This window comes from Leptonychotes weddellii, chromosome 1 (assembly GCF_054177405.1).
Source record: "Leptonychotes weddellii isolate Sample4059 chromosome 1, ASM5417740v2, whole genome shotgun sequence".
NCBI lineage: Eukaryota > Metazoa > Chordata > Mammalia > Carnivora > Phocidae > Leptonychotes > Leptonychotes weddellii.
The window spans coordinates 63,449,238-63,466,915 of NC_138369.1; the positions used below are offsets into that span (position 1 = coordinate 63,449,238).

Below are 17,678 nucleotides of genomic sequence, written 5' to 3' on the forward strand. Positions count from 1 at the left end.
GATAAAAAGGGTGTGAAAGACATCAAGAGATATTAAATAGGTGATTTTAAAAATTTCATCTAGAATGCATACACCTAAGAAGGAGAACACATTTCAGAAGAGGAGAGAGAAAGAAAGGAGCCAAGAACACAATAGACATGTTACATATGGCCTCTGACTTTTGTTTCTTTCGACTGTTAATTTTACCCGACATACTGGAGCTAAACATGAATTTTAGGTCATGTAAAGATCAGATACTACACTTGATCTTAGCCAAAAGGCCGAGAAGCGATTAGGTCATGTAAAGATGAGGATAATGTAAATAATGTAGAAGACTGAAATCTCAGCATTTCCCACCTTCCGCTTACCCTAGTCACAAGTCGACAGTTATCAACACTGCTCTGTCCCAAAATTCAAAAGATTAAAGGAAAAATATGAGCTAGTGGACAGCTTTGGTTTTTGGTCTGTTTTTTGGGTTGTTTTGTTTTTTACTATGATAGAGATAATTCTGCAATTGTTGTAAATTCTATTGTGTTATGTGCTCCTGTTACAAAAATCAACTTTAAATGAGAAAAATAGACTGAAGTATATTTCAATTTTTATTTAGAAAAAATAATTTAGATACAAACGAGACTTCTATCCTCATGATAATCACTGATGGATGTAGGCTATCCGATATCAGGGCAGCACCCTCAGATTTTACAAGCGACATTCTGTCTGAGCCTCGTTCTTTCTTGACTTGCTCTTGACATTAACAGCACCAACTTCTGCTCAGTTCCAAAGGATAAGCCTAGAATATGATGTTCTCCATGGCGATGCCAAGTCCAGTTCTTGTCACACTGTAATGCACTCAACTAACACCTATTAGGCAAATAAATGACTTCTAGCAAGAAGCATCAGAAACATAATCTTCAAACAATGGGCTGCTCCAGAGTTCTAAGCATCCCCACAAATTCTCTACACTATTCATTTAATGGCAAAGGGGTGCTACTGTATTAAAGTAAGTAGCTAAAGAGCTTATGGCAATCATTTATAAATCCTCTCTGTGGTTTGGGGTTTAAGTACCTTCTAATGCTCACAGAAATTAACTCCAAGGAGCTATCTACAAATCCTTTGCATATAGTGGGGCTTCCTTACATGACATATTTCCTAAAATAGAAAAACCAGTAGCTGGAGTGTGGCCATTGTTTCTTCCACATATGAAAAATGATTAGCATGGCAACTGACTTGATCTAAACTAGGTAGTTTAAGAGAACTGTAGTCAAGAATAGCAAGACTAAGATTTTCTATTCATAAAGTGAATTCCTTCGATTCACCAGTTCTATTTGAGTGTTAAAGAATGAACTTTTTAATCATGTCTATGACATGTGGAGTCTTACATTGGGTAATAAAGGTTCCAGAATATTACTGCTTTTTAAAGCATCCAATGTGATCATAGCTTAATTAGAATTCATATATTTTTATGTAAATAAAGAAAACTTCTGAGTAAATTAAAAGCAAAGAAATAGAAAACATTTTCACTAGATTAGAAACATTTTAACTTCTCGTATCCTTAGTGCTTTGTATGATGTCTGGTTCTTGGTACAGATACAGTAAATGCTGGTTGACCCAAAAAACGAAGGAGGAAGGAAAAAAGGAAAGGAAGGAAGTAGAAAAGAAGAGAAAAGAACTCTTCATGGGGGGAGTATCCTGCAGAAAATTCTAGAAAACTCTAACCATAGTGCCTGGAGATACCACTGTTAATTATTTTTCCACTTTCTCATCATGTGTTCCTGGGCTGTCTTGTCATTATAGCCACTATTGGAATCTTTTATAATGTCTAATTCCTAAAAATCACTAAAACGCAAATAAAACAATGTAGTAAGCAGTTTCTCTTCTTAAAAGGAAAACACTTAGAACCACTACGTGCTACTGAGTTAAGGGGCATAGCAGCCAGAAGAGAAGGGACAAATGACAGGCTCCAGTTCCTAAGCTGAACACCTCTAGCCAGCTTGGTGGCTTTGACCTTCATAAATGTATAAATGGCTTTCATTGTGAGTCATGTAACTGATTACTTATATCCACGATGGAGCGCTAGTTAAAAGGCAGGAAGCATATGGAGCACTGATGTTGAAATACAATTTGCGTTCATCTTGCATAATACATCAAGATGACTCTAGCATTTCATAGTCAACTGTAAGAAGAAAAAAACATGCATGTTGACATATTTCCAATTTGGGTCTTCACATATAAAGGATAAAAAGCTATATACACCAGCAACATGCAACAAGTAGAGAAAGCTCGCAATCTGAAATTCATACCTTATTTCATCACTTAGAAACAACTTCTGGAAATTATAAAATTTAGCCACACAAAACACACTGTAATCCGAAATCTTCCTGTGGTCAAATTATTATTATATTTTTATATTTTTCCATATACATTTCTCAAAAATTTCACTTTGAGGTAAACGACAGGTTTATCATTTGTTAAAAGGGAAACAGTAAAAATCTCTCTTGCAATTTCATTTTATTATACACCAGATAATAATGTAAAAATAATTATTTTAATTCCTAAGGAAGTTCTTAGGATCATATATTTCAATGAAAAAGGGCTACTATATCATAAAAATTGGGGGAACATTTGTCTGGTACAATAAAATACTTGATGCAAAGGGAGTATTTGGAGGCTATTTAGGTTGTAAATGAAGGAAAAGCTCTAGAGAATTCTGTCTTCAGATTCTTGCCCCATGACATGAATAGGAGATCGTTTGGTACCTAAATTGGCTAAGTCTTTTAAATCTTAACTCAATCTATTCCTTAAAACTTTCTGTTACTGCAGCTCAGAAGACAAAGCTCAAAGACTTTCCCAAGATCTTGGAAATAAAAACACTGGAGACAAGATCCATATCCCATCCTCTCTGACTTCAAATTCTATTCCTTTCAATATGCCACATTCTATTTACCTCACCTTTCTGGGAAAGATTAAAATACTGGCATTTCATTATCTCTTAGTAGCTTTCCATTAAAAAAAAAACTGCATTTATTCAAACTCTTAATTCATAACTAAAAACGATATCCTTTCTCCAATGCATTTCCCACAACTCCCTAGTTGCCTGAATAGCAAAGCCATGACATTGCTAATAAGTAGCTAACATAAAATAGAAAATCAACCTGCTTGCAAATGCTTCTTTTAAAAATATTTCTCTGTAAGTGAATAAAATTCCCTCTGTTTATTATTTCCAGGGATCAAACATCTCCAAGTGATGCATGGTCTATCAGCAAATTTTTCTCTGTGACAGCATAAATGTCTCCATTTATACACCTTAGAATGTTTCTAAGAAGGAAGATTATCCAGTTTATTAAACAATGAATGGCTCCTTTCACCTTTGGAGAGAACATTTTTTTTTTTTTATGAAATTCCCTGAGACCATCTGCAAGGAGTTTGTTTTTTAAGAGTTCAAATAAAACCAGGCATTCTGAACCTCTCAGAGAATTCAATTTATAAAATCCTCCTATTGCATAGAACCTCTGCCCCTTCCCATCCAGTCGACTGTGTTGTCACCAAAAAGTAACCCAGCCATCTTATGCAAAGGTGATCTAGATAAGACGACTGGCTGACTCACATGAGGAAGCACAACCCGTGGACTTAGAGGAAAGGTCTTGGTGAAATAAGTCAGTCGCTTCCTTTTACATAGTAGGGACAGAAAGTTCAGAAAGCTCAGAGAGGCTGACTGACTTGAGTAAAATCTCAAAGACTATTCTGGTCAGTACCAGGTTTAAAACCTGAAATCTGAGGCTCCAGAATCTCAAAACAGATTTTTTTTTTTTTTAATTTTTACCATGTGCTTGCCAGAATATTTGTGCAGGAAGGTCAAGCAGAAAGGGTTTTATGGGGAGAGGGTGTTGCCCGGCCGAGTCATCACCTGCTCTGCCTCCCTGACAGCATCTCTGCCTCTTCATACACAGCGGAACTAGTGTAAGTCAAAGGAAAGTTGGTCCTAAGAACTAGTAAGCAGGGCTGAGCAGGCTCCCAGAACTCAAGAGGGAAAATACAATTGAAATGAGACAAAGAAGAAGATATTCTCTTAGCAGTTGGTATATGAATTGCATTCAGGGAGACAGGCCTGCCTTTACTTTGAAGGTCATTCCCCAAACCCACATCAAATGCTCCCAACGAAGCAAGGGAAGGGTTCTGTGGCTGTGGCATGGAGTCGCCATAATGCCCGAATGCTAGGGATGCGCAGGGTGAATCCTCCCTTAACCTACACGCCTTTGTTCCAAATTATAGTGTCATATGCTCAGCTTAGCTTCTCAACCTTTTGGGATCTGGCCTCTGGCTTTACCCTGAGCTTCCATACCTACAGCCTACACCTCAGCTCCCTTCAAGCCATGCTGAAATATTTGTCATGACTCAAATACCTGGTGCTGGTTCACGTCTCCTTGACTTTTTACAGGTTACAATGCTGTCTCATTGCTTCTTTAACTAGCAATTCCACTTGTTCTTCAAAATTCAGTCTAAATATGGGTTCCTCCAGGGGATTTTCCCTGAATCTGATTTTTGATGCCCTTATGCTCTCCCAGCATTCTGTTCATGCTTCTATTATATTATAGCACTGATAAAAATGTAATGTAATCATTGATTTGCATATTTATTACTCACTATAAGCCTCTGGAGGTTTGGGATCTTGTCTCACTCAACTTTGTATCCCTGGCACGTAGCACACTACCTGGCCCACAGTTCACACTCAATAAATGATAAATGTGTGAATGAATTAATGAAATGCCAGTAGACAGAAGTTATCCCATGCTTCCCTACATTGGTTGTGACTTTGGGCAAATCACAAATGCTATCTGATCACCCAAAGGTAATCGCTCAGAAGTAATTGTTAATCAGTGTCAGGGGACAACATATTTCATGGAAAGGAGCTCTTGGATTTGATGAGTTAAAACAATGAGGACCTTGCAGTTTGAGGGCTTTAAAAAAGTGAGATATCAGCCAGCTGATACATAAGGTCATCCACTTTTCTTATGCAATATGTGTCCCTCTCTCTATTACAAATGCTTACAGTACCCAGGGTAGGACCTGTGGCACTTCTGTGTGACATCATTTCAACTCGCAACTGATGCCCAAGGGAGCCCAGTTCTTATATTCCTAGTTCACAAGATTCCTCACCACCTATTTTATAAACCTAAGAAAAAGTTAGCTCAATTAAGCCATGAGTGATCATTTTAAGCTGGGTACTGCATAAAATGCAAACTTTTCTCTGAAACATAGTAAAGATACCAAATTGTTATGAATGTCACCAATGCCTGGTTTTTCTAGTTGGATTGACAGGAACAGAAGAAAAAGCAGGAAATTAATACCAAAGACTTTCAGGACAATACTAAAGTGTTTAACAGGATCCCCCATGGGGTAATTTGATCTCTCCCATTATTATCTTGTATGAACCTACAAATCAGAACAGGAAAAGGAATTCTTGAAAAAAAAAATAACTAAAATGAAATTAGACATTGCATTCATCGCTGAAATTCAACTATAAAGAGGTTAAACCTTCCCTGTAAACTCCAGATAAAAGGCTCATAACTCATTTCCACTGGAGGGTAATAAGACAAGCTGTTCTTTCCATGAGAGGATGGAACAAGTGTAGTCTTGTAAGAAGAAAACTGAAGGTGAGTAAAACATTCTTCTGTTACCTCTGGAAGATGAACTATGTAGTTTAAGTGATGTGACACCACAGTATTCTTTGACCTTTTATAGTCAGTGGGGAGAAGTATTCCTTCTCAAATCTTCAGATTGAAATATATAATCCCTTTTACTTTGTATAATTTGTTACATTTCTTAATTATCATGTCTAGTTACCTTTATTTTCATGTATCTGTGTGTGTATTTTAGATATTTATTGATTCTTGTCTTTTTTTTGCAAATAATAATAGCTTATATATGTTTCGCCTCTGTGGCTTCTGAATGGTTGTAAATTCATTATACATTCCTTAGCCTGTCACGCTAAGGATAGATTGAGTGAGACTTTCACTATAGAAGATTTAAAGCTCATAGGTTCAGATAAAGACTAAAACCAGAGAATGAGACCAAACAAAACTCATCATGCTACTACAGACCTCCTAAAGAATATCCCATTCAGGGCACATAATGAAATATAAGGATAAAAATTTTTTAAATTTCTTTCATCAGATTGTGCTTGCTTTCTGAATATATCATTGTTCAGACCTATCATAGCTTAGTTTTGTTAAGCTGAAAACAAATTAGCAACTCACATAAACCTTTTAGACAAGAATAAATGTCACAGTACTCAAACTGGATAGGTTTTCTTTTAGATCTATCATATTTTGATCTAGGACTTTTTCGTATTGGACTGAGTTTCTTCTAAACTCTTTTTATCTCTAAAAAACATTTGGGGAAAAAAAGAGCGAATTTCAAAGAATAAACTAAATCTGGTCATGAGTAAGGGAATGATAAAAGTGTAAAACTGCACACCAAATTAGTCTTAGACAAATTTTATTTTGGTATGTCAATATATCCAGTATTTACTATTCATACTCGGATCACTAAAATTTCTACCGGTGAGTAATAATGGTATTGGTATTTTTCACTCATTCAACATATGTCTCTTGAATGCATAGAAATTAAAGTTTAAGCCACATGGCCACTTACGCAAGCCTCATTTCCAAGAAGCAGATAGTTCAGAATAGAAGATTTTAGAAGTTCACCATAACTATTAAATAGTGTAGCTCAAAATACAGTGGTCAGTAAAATGCAGCCCAGAGGCTGGCTACCTATTTTTATAAATGTAATTTTATCAGGATACAGCTGTGGCCATTTGTTTAGGCATTATCTATGGCCGCTTTTACATTACAAGAGCAGAGTTGAGTGCAGTGGAAAGTCTACATCCATCAAACCCAAAATTTTATCTAGTCCTTTACAGAAAAGTTGACCCCTGGTGAAGGTGATAATAACGACCACAACAAGTTCAGACGAAATGACAAGACAGTGCATAAAAGGATTACCTCCTTCTTTACCAGGGAGGCATCATTTGAGATGAGCCTTGAATTGGGGTGAGGATTTTGACCAACAGAATCACTGCAAGTAGCAATCTCAATAAAAAAGAGTCAGGTGAAAGACATACACACAAGATATATAGTTAAAATATCAATATATAGTTGTACAGTTTGGTTAGATGAGGAGCTACAGGTAGTAAATTCTAATGGAAGTCATATTTCTATATCCAGCTCACTCACACGAGTACAGACATACCAGGTGTTTATGGCTAAAGTCAGTGGTCATGGCACCTTTCCTGAGGGGAGGTCACCAGTTCTTAAATAGTGTGAATATCACTCCTGGTTGTACATATCAAAACCTATAAGATGCAGCGAACAGAGTATTCAAAGAGAAATCTACAGTTTAAAATCAATGTATGATAAATAATAACATAAAAGATATAGCATTCAGCTCAATAAGCTAGAAAAAGAACATCAAAACAAACCCAAAGGACCTTCATACACTGTGGGAAAGTAAACTGATAGAAATTTATCAATGATGGTGGCAGAGGTTGGGGGGAAGGGAGTGCATTTATGCTGATCTATAGGAACGTAAGTGTCCCTTTGACTCAGCAATTCTACTCTCAAAATTTGATTCCATGGACATGCTCCTATACATGTAGCAAAATACAGTGACCAGTGTGTTCACTGCAATGTTTGTATAATCAAAATTGGAAACCATTTTTTTTTGTTCACCAAGTTCAATGCCTAACAATACCTCATGATTCTAATATACTGTAAAGTTGAGAAAATAATTATGTAGATCCACCTGCTCTTACAAAAAAAAAAAAAAACAGATACTGATAATTTTGTAGAGAAATTAAGTTATTGAGCAATATCTATAGCGTTACCACAATTTTATTAAAAATTATACTTTTGGGGCACCTGGGTGGCTCAGTTGGTTAAGTGGCCAACTCTTGATTTTGGCTCAGGTCATAATCTCAGGGTCGTGAGATCGAGCCCTGCATCAGGCTCTGAGCTTGGTGTGGAGCCTGCTTTGGATTCTCTCTCTCCGTCTTCCTCTACCCCTCCTACCCCCTGCTCATGCTTTCTCTCTCTCTTTAAAAAAAAAAAAAAATACACACACACAAACACACACTTTTGGGGGAGCCTGGTGTCTCAATCAGTTAAGCATCAGACTTTTTGTTTCAGCTCAGGTCATGATCTCAGGGTCATGAGATCAAGCCCCATATGGAGCTCCACTGAGCTTTGGAGTCTGCTTGTCCCTCTCCTTCCCCCTCTGCCCTTCCCCCTGCTCTCTCTCAAATAAATAAAATCTCTTAAAAATTATATTTTTGTACATAGGTGTAACTAAATGTGTGTGTGTGCATATGAAAGGGAGAAAGAAATATGATGAAGTTTAGAAGTATATAACAAAGTGTTAAGAATGGTTGACCATAAACAACACAAAATAGCCAAAGCAATCTTGAGTGAAAAGAAGAAAGCCGGAGGCATCACAGTACCTGATTTCAAAATACACTGCCAAGCTATGGTAACTAAAACACCATTGTTCTGTCATAAAAGCAGACATATAGATAGATGGCACAAAATTGAAAGCCCAGAAACAAATTTACCCATTTATGGTCAACTGATCTTTGACAAAAGTGCCAAGAACACACAATGGAGAAAGGACAGTCTCTTCAATAAATGGTGCTCGGGAAAATGGAAAATAGATCCTTATACCTCACAAGATATACACAAATCAAAAATGGACTGAAAACTTAAATTTAAGATCTGAAAATTATAGTGCTACTAGTAGAAAATATAGGGAAAAAACTTCTTGACGTTGTTCTGGGCAAAGATTTTTTTGGATACAATCCCAAATGCAAATGTACAAACACAAAAGTAGAAAAGTGGATTGCATCAAACTTTTAGCTTTTGCACAGCAAAGAAAGCAACAGAGTGAAGAGGCAACTTACAGAATGGGAGAAAATGTTTGCAAATCACATATATGATAAGGGGTTAATATCTGAAATATATAAGAAACTTGAGCAACTCAAATAGCAAGTAACTTTATTAAAAAATAGGCAAAGCACCTGAATAGATTTTAATCAAAAGAAGACATGCATATGACCAACAGATATATGAAAAATACTCAACATTATTAATCATCAAAGAAAGGTAAATCAAAACCACAGTGAGATATCACCTCAAGATAACCAGTAGTGGTGAGGATGTGGATAAGAGGTAACTCTTGTACATTGTTGGTAGGAATGCAAATTAGTATAGCCTTTATTGAAAACCTATAGAGGTTCCTCAAAAAATTAAAAATAGAACTCCCATATGATCCAGCAATCCCACTTCTGGGTATATATCCAATCAATCAATCAATCAATCAATTTGGTATTTTTTTTTTAATTTTTCTATTTGCGTATAGTTGACACATAATGTTGCATTAGTTTCAGGTGTACAACATAGGGATTTCACATCTCTATTCATATACGCTATGCTTTGCTCACCACAAGTCAGATATCATCTGTCACCATACAATACTATCACAATATTACCAATTATATTCCCTATGCTGTACCTTTTATTCTCATGACTTATTCATCCCCTTTGCACTCCCATGTCCACTGCAGAATTATTCACAATAACCACGATACAACTAAGTGACTATAGACAGATGAATGGACAAAGAAAATATGGTATATGTATATATACATATGTGTATATACATATATTTATATATACATACATACAATGAAATATTATTCAGACTTAAAAAAGAAGGGAATTCTGTCATTTGCAACAACATGGATGAAGCTGGAGGACATTATGCCAAGTGAAATAAGCCAAATACTTATTTGAAAGATAAGAAAGATCATTATATGATCTCACCTATATGTGGAATCTAAAAAAGTCAAATTCCTAGAAGCAAAAAGTAAAATGGTGGTTTCCAGGGCTGGGAAGGGGCGGGAGGGGGGGTGCGGAATAAGAAGATATTGGTCAAAGAGTATAAAGTTTTGATTATGCAGGATGGATAAATTCTGGAGATCTCATGTACAGCATGGTGATGACAGTTAATACTGTATTGTATACTTAAAATTTGTTGAGAATAAATATTAAAGTGTTCTCACTACACACACACATACACACACACAATTATAACTATGTGAGGTGGTGGATATGTTAATTAGCTTGATTGTGGTAATCATTTCATAATGTATATGTATATCAAAATATCATTTTGTATACTGCAAATGCACACTTTTGTCAATTATACCTCAAAAAGCTGGGGGTAAAAAGAGTGGTTGAACTTTGGGTAGTAGAATTGGAGCGAGGAGCATTTTGACATTTTATTCTATATATATATTTATTTTATTTTATTTTATTATGTTACGTTAATCACCATACATTACATCATTAGTTTTTGATGTAGTGTTCCACGATTCATTGTTTGCATATAACACCCAGTGCTCCATTCAATACGTGCCCTCTTTAATACCCATCACCAGGCTAACCCCTCCCCCCCCACCCCCCTCCCCTCTAGAACCCTCAGTATATATTTCTGTTTGATTTCTTTTCAACCAGGATATTACTCTTAAGTAAGATAGACAAACAACGCTATGAAGAACATCTGTGAACATAAACCTCTCTAGATATAGGATAATTAGATGAAAGCTTATGAACACTTTTAGGTTATCAGTAAATAATGCCTTATTGTTTTTCAATAATACCAACAGAGTCTAATTTATATGTTTTCTTGTTCAAGTCAAATTTCAAGTTCCATTCCAGCAAGAGCTATGATTAGACCAGGAATGGCCATGCTCCTCGGCCTAAAACCTTCAGACTATAAATATCCAAGCTTTCTCTTTGTGATTGCAGGCATTCAGAATTTTTCCCAATCCTGGATTCCCCAAAGTCCAATGAGATAAATGAGGATTCATCTCAAATGAGGATCCAGTGAATGCTCTTTTGGCATATTCCTTACTGATTTCATACGCTAGCTATTAGCATCACTTTACCATGCAAAGCATATGCCTTTTATTTTCAGTGGCACTTTAGGAAGGAGCAACTCTAATTCAGAAAAATTCATGTTTGATACATGAGGTTAGGTATAAAATAATTCCTCCAGTTCATAAAAATCATTTTGAGATAAAACTTGAGATGTGAATTCAAAGTTGAGGTCACTGACAAGCAGCTCCTGGCAGTCTTTGAAGATACCGAGTCTGGTTCCCACCCCCCGCCCCTATGAAGCTAGGGGAGAAAGCAGAATACAGTGCTGAAACACAAGGTGGCTATAACTAAACCGGGGTCCAGACTCTGCTCTCCTGACTCTTAAGTAACAACAGCTTTCTCCTCCCGATACCTTTCATGAACCTCATCCTGTACCACAGTGCTGGAAATCATGGACCCCAGAGCCCCATTAACTCCGTAGGTCTCCTGCCTTCTGGCTCCGTGATCTTAAAAAAGCTACTTAAGCACTCTGTACTTTAATCTCCTCATTTGTAAAAGGAGGATATTAATAGGATAGTAAACCCTTGTCATATCTTTTTAAATAGGATCTAAATACTCAATCCCATAAAATATGAGAACGGATTATTATGAGATTAATGAAATGACCAGAGTCAGCTGGCTGGCTGAGAATTCCAAGGATCCCAGAGACAACTGCCACTTACACTATATCTGAATCTGCAGGGTACAGGGTCATGGGATTTTGCCACAGAGTTACTATGAGGACTCAGCTAATATGTAAAATATCTAGAACAGAGTCTGGCATAAAGTCGGCCATCAGTATAGTGGTGGCTGTTATCACTCGGACTGCTTCTGTCTCTACTGCGACCACAACACACCACTGTTGCAACACTACAAAATGCTTAAAGCCAAAGGTAGAGAATTTGCCAATGACCAAGCAGCAAGAAGGTAAGAAAAAGTAACAGCAAGGCGATTTCCACATATTTGTTCAAGGGTAATCCCTTTAGGTTGTACTGACTACTCTCTACTCATTCTGAATCTTCCCTTTGCCAGAAGCTGTCAACAAATAAACCCTGGGAGGGAACAGGGCCAAAACGTGAGGCTGGCATCCAAAAGAGATTGGTCTTATATTAAACACGGTGTCCATCTCTAAATCTATCACCCGCTTGGGACACACTGCTCACTCTAAAGGTGACAGCTTTGTCCAGCGGGCACCATGCCATTTTAACAAAATATCATCAACCTGAAGTTTATGTACCATAAGCTGTAGAATATTATTCCTATGAAGGAGCTTTAGGATTCCTGAGGGGAGAAAAGTATTGCATGTGGCTAGCAAATTTGAGCAGTGGCAGTGGTTCACATCACCCTTATTAAGGCCATGACATTTAACGTGACACCGTTGAAAGTAAATCATGTCATCCCAGACACCAGTGACCTGTTCCTCAACCTTTCTCGTTCAAGGCAGGAGTCCCAGACTGGAATTTGGAAAAGCCGGCCACCCAGAGCTTTCATTCCCATGGACATAGAAATGAGTCTTGGCAAATCTAGCTTTGTGGAATTAACTTCATTTCTCTACTGGAGGTGGTAGCTTCATAATACAATGGCAGAAAGAGAAAGACATCAGGGCTGAGGGCAAGTAAGGGTTTATATGTGTTTCCTACCTCTGTCTTGTTGTGCACTAAACAAGACCAGATGTTTCAACAAAAAAATGAAACCAAAGTCACACTGTGTTTGATTTGTGGGACCACCCTTACTTGAAATGCCAGCTCATCATTCCAAGGTTTGAAAAATGATGTGCATGACAAGCGAGATAAGAAATGTTGAACATTCCTTCAAAAAAGTAATTAATTATACGACCCACAGATGGTAAGAAAATGCCTTCCAGGTCGGCACTGAGAAATGCAGAGATTATTTGCCAAAGGGTTAGAACCAGGGCAGATTCTCTCATCCCTCCCATGCCTCTGTCCTGAAACCATGGGGTGGGTAAGAATGGCACTGAAGGAATAGTAGTGAGGTTAAGGGGAAAAGCAGAACCAAACCCACAAGAGCTAAGAGAGAGAGTGAGCAGATCAAAGGCAAGGGATTTGGGGATTATCTGGAGTGTCCATGATTTCCAGGGAATAGCAGTTCGGCAAAAGGTCAATACAGGGAGTCACAGCAATGCACGTTTAATTTATGGGAATTCAACTCTGTGTTTGTAGATGTGCTGGCTTGGGGGAAAGATAAAGAAAGAGAGGGAAGGGGAAAGGGAGAAGAGGGAGAGAAAAGGGGGAAAGAGAGAGAGACAGAGGGACAGAAATAGAGACACGCCGATACACAGGGAAAGAGATGGAAAAGATAGACACACACAAACGCAGACAGAGAGAGTTAGAGAAGAAGAAAAAGAAAAGAATGAGAAAAACTAGTGATTTAAATTTGTAGTCACTTACTATGGTCATCATTATTCCATTAATGAATTTATAACAGAGGGTGAGCTCTAGTCAATTCTAGATTTTCAAATTGTTGAAATCCGAATTTGCCTTTCCCTGCTCATTCCTAGTTAATTTATGTCTCTGTGTCCGTGAACCTCTTGCTAAGCTGAGAGTAGTTCAAGTACTTAAAAATAAAGCACATATTCAAAAAAAAAAAAAAATAGTTTGTTGTGGGTTTTTCTTTCTTTTTTCTTTTTTTTTTGACCCCTAAATACAAGTTAATTATCTTACGTTCAACCAAAGAAATAGCATGCTGGAGAGGAAAAAAATAATAATAACTGGTTTGGATTTTAAATTCCTGATAATCGCTTTATAATTAAGAATGTAACGGTGGAGGTATTATTTTGCAGAAGACTATATGGTCACAAAGTTTGAGAAGTGGTGGGTTCATCAAATTTAAACAAGTTTCCTACCTTCAGATTTTCTTAAACCCGTAAATGTTTAACATAGGCATTGGGTTATCTACAATGTAGACACACAATGCAGCTTTTCCCACACTGACTTGATCAGAGTCCTTCCTTTCTCAAAATACACCTCACAGCACAATGCATCCTGGAACTTTAGAAATCTCGCATCCAATTCAAGCCCTCCCATTTCTCCTATTCATATCTTCTGCTAGCCAAGTGTATATACCATCAGCAAGCAAATCTCCCAAATGTAGGTTTTATTGCAGTGTGTCCATGCTTATTACTCTATAGTGGTTTCCAGTTGTCTACAACTGTGATTCTCAAACTTTCCCCAAACATTTGGATTAAATGGCCACCCCAGGCATGCATGCCATATTTATTTTCTGGCTTCACATTATCTCCTGGCACGGTACCAACTTCCTTTGGTGGTTTGTCTATCATGATAGGAGACACACATTTGGAATATGAAGTACTTCTTCCCCAATCAATCTGGCAGCCGGTGCCCATTACAATCAGACCTCAGCCCATTTTTCTGTCCTGTGTCCTTCCCTCCTTGATGCCTGACTATGGAGCATAAAGCAGTCTACAGAAACTGTTATTACATTCTTCAGACCCAGACTGATCGGAGATTTCAATTTCAATTAAGAGAAGAGAGATATTAGAGAACTGGAGAATGATATTCTCCTGCCACAGATCTCTAGAGATAATAAGAAAACCTAACAAACACCCCTCGAATTAGTTTGCACATAAAAGATAATGTCTAGTTTTGTTTATTAGCTCTATTTATCAACCAGCACCATACCCAGCAGCCCCATTAACCTACAAATCAGGGATATGAATGTGAAAGGGAATGACTATGTCTTGGACCACAGAAAAGGCAGCACTCAGGAGTGATAACACAGTGGCAGGGTTGGATATATAACATCAGACACAGATTTGGACTCATTGGGAGTTGCCTCATGTAAACTGAAAGGTTTTGTGTTTTGTTTTGCTTTGCTTTGCTGTACTCTTATCTAACAACAAAACTCAACAGAGATAAAACACTAGTTAATCTGTATAAGAAAAACAGAATAACACATGACCAGCAGAGCCAAAAACATGAATAAATATGGCAGATGTTGCCCCCCAAAGTGCCACGCAACTTTTTTTCATTCCATCAATTTACCCCCTGGACTCCATCTTAAGTGATTTTTCCCTCCAGCTTTAGCCTAATAACAATGAGGGAAGGTGGGGCTGGAAGGAATGACTCCTGTGCTTTCCTTTGTTTCATGTTCCCAGGAAGAGAAAATCTTCCCATAAAACCAACCAAACAAATAAATCTTAATGTTAGAATGTTTACATGCAAATATGGTTTATAGGCCTCTCATTATCCACCATAGTCTTTAGAATTTCACTAAATTTCAAAGCTTTCGAAAAAAAAAATACATTTGAGAATTTCAGTGGAAAGCATCCAATTCCACGGCATGCGTTTCCTGTGCATTTAGTAATAGTTTCCTCGGTTTCAAAATTCCTTAATTATTGGAACTATAAAGCATGAAGTTCTACTAGGAAGAAATATTTGCCTTTGCCTGTCCAGATTTGACCTCTCCCAGGCCCCCCTGGCTCACTCACAGAAGACGACCTACTTTATTGAGATTAAAGTGTTCAGACATGTTCCGTTTCTACTTCGTCCCAATGCAAAATTGATCTTTGTCCTCATCTGCCCTTTTTTTCCTCCTTTCTTGTAGGAAGAAGTGATTATGGATTAGGTTTTCTAAGGCCAATTGTCTCACCTGTACCCGTGATCTGTTCAATATCTGCCACGTGGATTCAGGATATATGTTTTATGGCTTCCCTTGCCTGCTACCTGGCAACTCGGATCCTTCACTGCCACCTTTTCCCTGGACTGAGACCACAGACACACCCAACCCTCCCTACTTCAAAAACACCCTCCCTTAGTTTTGTTATCCCACATTAGTATCTGCCCATCTCCTAATTTTCAATCTCAAACTTCTAGAAAGTGTGGGCTACACCAATGTCTCTAGTTCCTCACACCCCCACTAAATTTTCATAGCCTGCTTCACCTGTCCTCCAGCTGAAACTATTTTCCTGAAGGTCAACAGTGACCTCGAGTTACTAAAAGCAATGCATTTTTTCTCAGTCTTCAAATACCTTAAACTTTTTCCAATGCATGAAATCACTAAATACTTCTCTTATTATGATGTTTCATATTCCCTTTGCTATCACAATACTAATTTCTGTTTCTTCCATATCTCTGACCAATTCTTGCTCCTTCACTGACTGCCTCCTTACTATTCCTTAGGATTCTGTCCTTGATTTTTTTTTCTATTTCTACAATTTCTATTTTCATCTTGTTTTTACTAAAAGCTATGCTGATTACTCCCAAATCTCAGCAAAATAATGATAATAATAATGCCTACCTCATAAGTTGTTGTAGGGATTTAATGAGGCAGTACAATACGAGACCCTCAAAAAAGCGTTAGTTGTTGCTGTTTTTGCTGTTTTTGATATCATTAAATCTGAATCTTCATTCCAGATCTTTCTGTACCTATTAGAGGACTAAACAGATCCTATATCGAATACTAAGTATGAATGCCCCGGTCTTAAATCCCTTCCTAAATTGTATACTGATGTCTTATTTAGTAATTCATCTCCCTTATTCATTCAGTGTTGACTAAGTGCTTTCTATGCACCAGACATCATGATAGACTCTTGAAATACAATATGAAAATAACTCTGTCTCCCTCCAATAAGCCAGCCCTTTCAAATTAGCAGAGTGCCTGGTACATGGCAAGTACAAAATACATATGTGTAAAATGGAATTGTTCCCAACAACACAGGTGAAATAAAGGCACCATGAATTCAATCACTTCTCCAATTCTCTATGACAAGCTAAAACTCTATGAGGAGTTGAACTCAACATTTATCTGTTTTAAATATTCATTCCAATTGCTAGAACATACCATCCCATAACTATTAAAAAAAAAAAAACAGTTTTATATGACTTTACAGGTTTACAAAAGTGCTTTCACACAAAACCTTGGATTTCCTGCATATAGGTTTACATTTTTTAAGCAGTAAAGAATCTGGTATGTTTTGAGGAAATTGCAGTCAAAGGCAAAGTATGAGTTGTAATTTTCTTGATTCACATAATTTACCTATTTATGCATTTAATGACTTATCCATTCACTTATTGATTTAGTCATTTAACAAAATGTATTTAATCTATAACAGTAAATATATTATGTGAATAACAAAAGTGTTCATCAACCAGTAGTGATTTATACTCTTTTTCTACACCCCCTGAAATTACAGATAAGCAATTAATTTATAAAAGTTTTTGTTCTCCACACTGCTAGAATGAAACTACTGGATGATTATAATATTCTTCTACCCCATAGATGGCATGTTCCTCTGTTCTCCTGAAATCCCAAAACCAAAGACAAGACACTGTCTTCTTGTTTAGCACACTACATGGGGTTTCTTATCTGTTCTTCTCAGGCTTCAACTTCACACCAAACAATATCACAGTCCCAAGGAATCACAAATAATGCACTGTGATGAGTCACCTAAATCCTCTTGGGTTTCTCTGCTCGTTCCCAGCACAATCCTGACCTCCAGAAAACCCCTCTCCCAATATAGACCACCACCATCCTAGCATGGAAAGCACATAAGACCTACTTCATAAATAGAGAATCACATGCCTACTCATTGCCATACCAGCTCTAAATGAATTACTCAAAACATGACTAACTCCCATAATAATAACTGCTTATACATGATGCAAAAATATTGACGTTGAAGAGAGCTTGACCTTCCTCCAATCCTCCCCTTCTGATTTCCTCAGATAAAGCACAATGCATTGATTC

The 17,678-nt window shown here is 37.2% G+C and overlaps 1 protein-coding gene and 1 pseudogene across 1 annotated transcript in view; both read right to left on the bottom strand.

The window, feature by feature from the left end:
* Positions 1–17,678, bottom strand: part of RBMS3 (RNA binding motif single stranded interacting protein 3) — a 668,889-nt gene that overhangs the window by 624,952 nt on the left and 26,259 nt on the right. The window lies entirely within an intron of this gene.
* On the bottom strand, positions 159–272 carry LOC115943625 (U2 spliceosomal RNA; annotated as a pseudogene).